Source organism: Narcine bancroftii, chromosome 13 (assembly GCF_036971445.1).
Source record: "Narcine bancroftii isolate sNarBan1 chromosome 13, sNarBan1.hap1, whole genome shotgun sequence".
Lineage (NCBI taxonomy): Eukaryota > Metazoa > Chordata > Chondrichthyes > Torpediniformes > Narcinidae > Narcine > Narcine bancroftii.
Window position 1 is genome coordinate 50,729,531 of NC_091481.1, and position 5,015 is coordinate 50,734,545.

The following is a 5,015-nucleotide window of genomic DNA, read 5'->3' on the forward strand; positions in this document are numbered from 1 at the left end:
GTGACAGAGGTGCACCAAAGAAAAGGTACAAGGACTGCCTAAAGAAATCTCTTGGTGCCTGCCACATTGACCACCGTCAGTGGGCTGATAACGCCTCAAACCGTGCATCTTGGCGCCTCACAGTTTGGCGGGCAGCAGCCTCCTTTGAAGAAGACCGCAGAGCCTACCTCACTGACAAAAGGCAAAGGAGGAAAAACCCAACACCCAACCCCAACCAACCAATTTTCCCTTGCAACCGCTGCAATCGTGTCTGCCTGTCCCGCATCGGACTGGTCAGCCACAAACGAGCCTGCAGCTGACGTGGACTTTTTACCCCCTCCATAAATCTTCGTCCGCGAAGCCAAGCCAAAGAAAAAAAAAAATACTAGCCAAGGGGGATTTCCATTTGGAATTCGGACTATTACAAAAGAACTAGTAGTGGGTTAGGCTATGTGGGATCCTGTGATGGTGCCACCCCCATGAAACCACTGTGCATTCCACAATATCACCTCCCTGGAGGGCAAGAAGAGATTAGTGCCACCATTGATGCTTTGCAAGAAGAAGGAGTAGTGAGGCCCGCAACATCGCCCTTTAATAGCCCTGTTTGGCCGGTCCAGAAGCCGGACGGCTCCTGGAGAATGACAGTTGATTATCGCTTTTTGAACAAACATGTCCCACCCTTGCTTCAGCAGTTCCGGACATTGTTACCCTTATTGAGAACATTGCTACTGGGAACTCAGGAACATGGTATGCTGTCATTGATCTTGCTAACGCCTTCTTCAGTATTCTTATAGGTGAGGACTCACAGGATCAGTTCGCCTTTACCTGGAAGGGGCCCCAGTATACCTTCACTCGCCTCCCTCAGGGTTATGTACACTCTCCCACTATTTGCCACACCGTAATTGCCCGTGACCTGGAGACAGTGCTAGTATCGCCTTCCCTCTCAATTCACCATTATGTTGATTATGTGATGATCCAAGGGGCCATAGATGGTACAGGAAGGTTTGGAGAGTATCCAAGATACCCTGATGCAAAGTGGGTGGGCCATTAACCCCGCCAAGGTACATGGCCCGTCCCAGACAGTTATTTTCCTTGGAATTCAGTGGCATGCTGGAGAACAAGTGGTTCCCGATAAAGTTCGCAATAAAATCGCAGACTTGGCCACTCCTACTAACAAACAAGAGATCCAACGTTTCCTGGGGTTATTGGGATAATGGCGACGCCATATTCCACACTTGGCATTGCTTTTACGTCCTCTGTATAAGGTTACCCAAAAGAAAACAGACTTTGTATGGGGTGACGATCAGGAAAGGGCATTCCAGTCCGCCAAGCAGGCTATTCTTCAGGCCCTCCACATTGCTCCCCTCATCCCAGATACCCCCTACGAACTACAGGTCTCCGTTACTGATGATGTGGCCTGCTGGAGCCTCTGGCAGAAACAAGAGGGTCGCCGAGTCCTGCTGGGATTCTGGTCACGTACCATGCCTGAGGCTGCCACTCGTTATTCTGCTTTTGAACAACAATTACTAGCCTGTTACTTGGCCCTGCTGGAGACTGAAAGAATGACAGGTGATGCAGATGTTCAATTGAGACCTGCACTTCCAATAATGAATTGGGTTCTGGCTAATGACGCTAATCTAAAGATGGGGCAGGCGCAGCAGTGTTCTATTGTTAAATGGAAGTGGTATATTCAGAGTCGTGCAACCAGAGGGCGCTGTTTACATCCGGTACCGCACGGATGGCAGTCTCTTCAATCTGAGGCGCCTGCAAGCTCACACCAAGACACAAGAGAAACTTGTCCGTGAACTACTCTTTGCAGATGATGCCGCTTTAGTTGCCCATTCAGAGCCAGCTCTTCAGCGCTTGACGTCCTGCTTTGCGGAAACTGCCAAAATGTTTGGCCTGGAAGTCAGCCTGAAGAAAACTGAGGTCCTCCATCAGCCAGCTCCCCACCATGACTACCAGCCCCCCCACATCTCCATCGGGCACACAAAACTCAAAACGGTCAACCAGTTTACCTATCTCGGCTGCACCATTTCATCAGATGCAAGGATCGACAATGAGATAGACAACAGACTCGCCAAGGCAAATAGCGCCTTTGGAAGACTACACAAAAGAGTCTGGAAAAACAACCAACTGAAAAACCTCACAAAGATAAGCGTATACAGAGCCGTTGTCATACCCACACTCCTGTTCGGCTCCGAATCATGGGTCCTCTACCGGCACCACCTACGGCTCCTAGAACGCTTCCACCAGCGTTGTCTCCGCTCCATCCTCAACATCCATTGGAGCGCTCACACCCCTAACGTCGAGGTACTCGAGATGGCAGAGGTCGACAGCATCGAGTCCACGCTGCTGAAGATCCAGCTGCGCTGGATGGGTCACGTCTCCAGAATGGAGGACCATCGCCTTCCCAAGATCGTATTATATGGCGAGCTCTCCACTGGCCACCGTGACAGAGGTGCACCAAAGAAAAGGTACAAGGACTGCCTAAAGAAATCTCTTGGTGCCTGCCACATTGACCACCGCCAGAGGGCTGATAACGCCTCAAACCGTGCATCTTGGCGCCTCACAGTTTGGCGGGCAGCAGCCTCCTTTGAAGAAGACCGCAGAGCCCACCTCACTGACAAAAGGCAAAGGAGGAAAAACCCAACACCCAACCCCAACCAACCAATTTTCCCTTGCAACCGCTGCAATCGTGTCTGCCTGTCCCGCATCGGACTGGTCAGCCACAAACGAGCCTGCAGCTGACGTGGACTTTTTACCCCCTCCATAAATCTTCGTCCGCGAAGCCAAGCCAAAGAAGAAATTCAGAGTCGTGCAACCAGAGGGCCTGAATGGGTGGGCCGCATACACGAACAGGTGGCTGATCTTCCATCTCATCATGAGGATGTTCAACCTGCCTTTCCCCCTTTCATCAGTTCAGTGGGGCATACCATATGATTTGCTCACTCCAGCTGAACAAGAGGATGCCTGGTTTACTGATGGTAGCAGCTGGTGGAAGAAAGGAAAGCAAAAGAGGAAGGTCGTGGCTTACCATCCCAGGTCAGGAACTCACTTATCGGAGGAGGGGGATGGTGGCTCCAGTCAGTATGCTGAATTGAAGGCAGTCACTTTACCACTAGATCCCTATGATCACCCTCTTCGCCTGTTCACTGATTACTGGGCTGTGGCTAATGGACGTGGTATGGATGCCTGATTGGCAAAAGAATGACTGGATGATTCATGACTGCCCAGTGTGGGGCTAAAAGCTGTGGCAGCTGTTGTGGGATGCTTCCCACCACCGTGAGATAACTGTTTATCACGTTGATGCCCATACTAATGTGGCAACTAACATGGCACAACATAATGCAGTTGCAGATCAGCTTGTCACCATCAGCCGTGCTGATACAGTCCCCCTGGCTCGATGGGCACAGGAACAGAGTGGCCATTTGGGGGAGAAGGGATCAGCTATGTGGGCCCGAACACATGCTTTACCCATCCATCAGGATGATGTCCGCATGGTCGTGCGTACATGCCCAGAATGTCAACTTGTGAAGTCCCGTGTTGTTCCTCCTGGTCCTCATGGATGAATATAACGGGGTGCTCACCCAGCTGTGGTTTGGCAAATTGATTATATAGGCCCCATGCCAGACTGTATGGGTAAACGTTACGTCCTAGTAATGGTTGACAACTTATCGGGCCTGGTTTTTGCCTTTCCCACCAAGACGGCTGACCAAGCTAGTACTATCCAAGGACTAAATCATTTAATTTCTCGTTATGATGTTCCAGAAGAGATTCAGTCTGATAATGGCTCGCACTTCTCCGGGAAAGCAATCTGTGATTGGGCAAATGACAACGGTATCTTATGGGTTCACCATATTCCTTATTACCCACAGGCTGCTGGGTTAGTTGAATGAATGAATGGCTTACTGAAGGAACAAATTCGTTTGTTAACACCACTGGGAACCCTGAAGTGGTGGTGTCATGTGCTGCAGCAGGCAGTCGACAATATAAATCATCGCCCTTTAAAAGGACAATATAAATCATCGCCCTTCTTCACGCTTCTGAACTACAGCCTATTCCAGAGGAAAAATAGTCATTTCTCCCCACTCCTGAACTAGAGAATGCCAGACAAAAGGTATGGGTGGCACCACCAGGTAGTGGCCCTCCTGTTAAAGGAGAAATAGTGACACCTGCCCAGGGTAACACTCGATGGATAGCTATTGAGGGACAGGATGATTTAGTCTGTTTAAACACTGAATGCTTACGGTATCGTGAGTGACATGTGTCAGGCTTCTTTGTTCCAGGTTCTCCGTTTTACTCTCCTGTTGATCTGGCTTAACAGCTGCTTTGGTGGCAACAAATGGATTTGTATTAACGAGGACGTTCTGAGGGAGTTGTCCGTGGGAGACACGTCTGGTGCATTGCATCAAGGAAGTCCTCGGTCACCCGCCTCAAGTGCAGCTTATATAGATATGTTATTGCCAGTGTCGGTTCTTATATTTTGTTTGTAGATGGACCAACTGAAGAGGTTGCCCCCTACTTCTGTGATGGTCGTTTTTGTACTCGCTTTGTATCTTGTAATAACTCTGTTCCAGTGTTGCTAAGTGGCGGAAGGATTCCAGTTCTGTGGAGGATTGGTGGTCTACCTCGCCATCAGACATTCCTTCAGATTTGTCTGACAATTCCTTTCTCCATGTTTCCTATGCATACGCTCACCGATTAAATGTTTCTGATTGTTGGGTTTGTACCATAGCCCCTTTGCATGCTGGTACAGGCATTCCCATGATCCCCATTCTTTTCACTCGAAAGGAAGTTGCTGCCTGGGAATATTTTGACCCCTCCAAAGGCAGAGTTTACATTGATGTCGATCAGCCTGTGCCTGAGGAGGCTCGTTTCTTTAATCTGAGTGATATTTTGGGTATTTTCCGCGGATGGCATATTTCTACCTTCTCTCATAATATCACACCCCGCTATTTTATTGTTTCCAAATATGTGAAGGGCTCGGTCTGTTTTTGTAAATTCCCTGCCAAACCTGCTGATTCACTGGGATT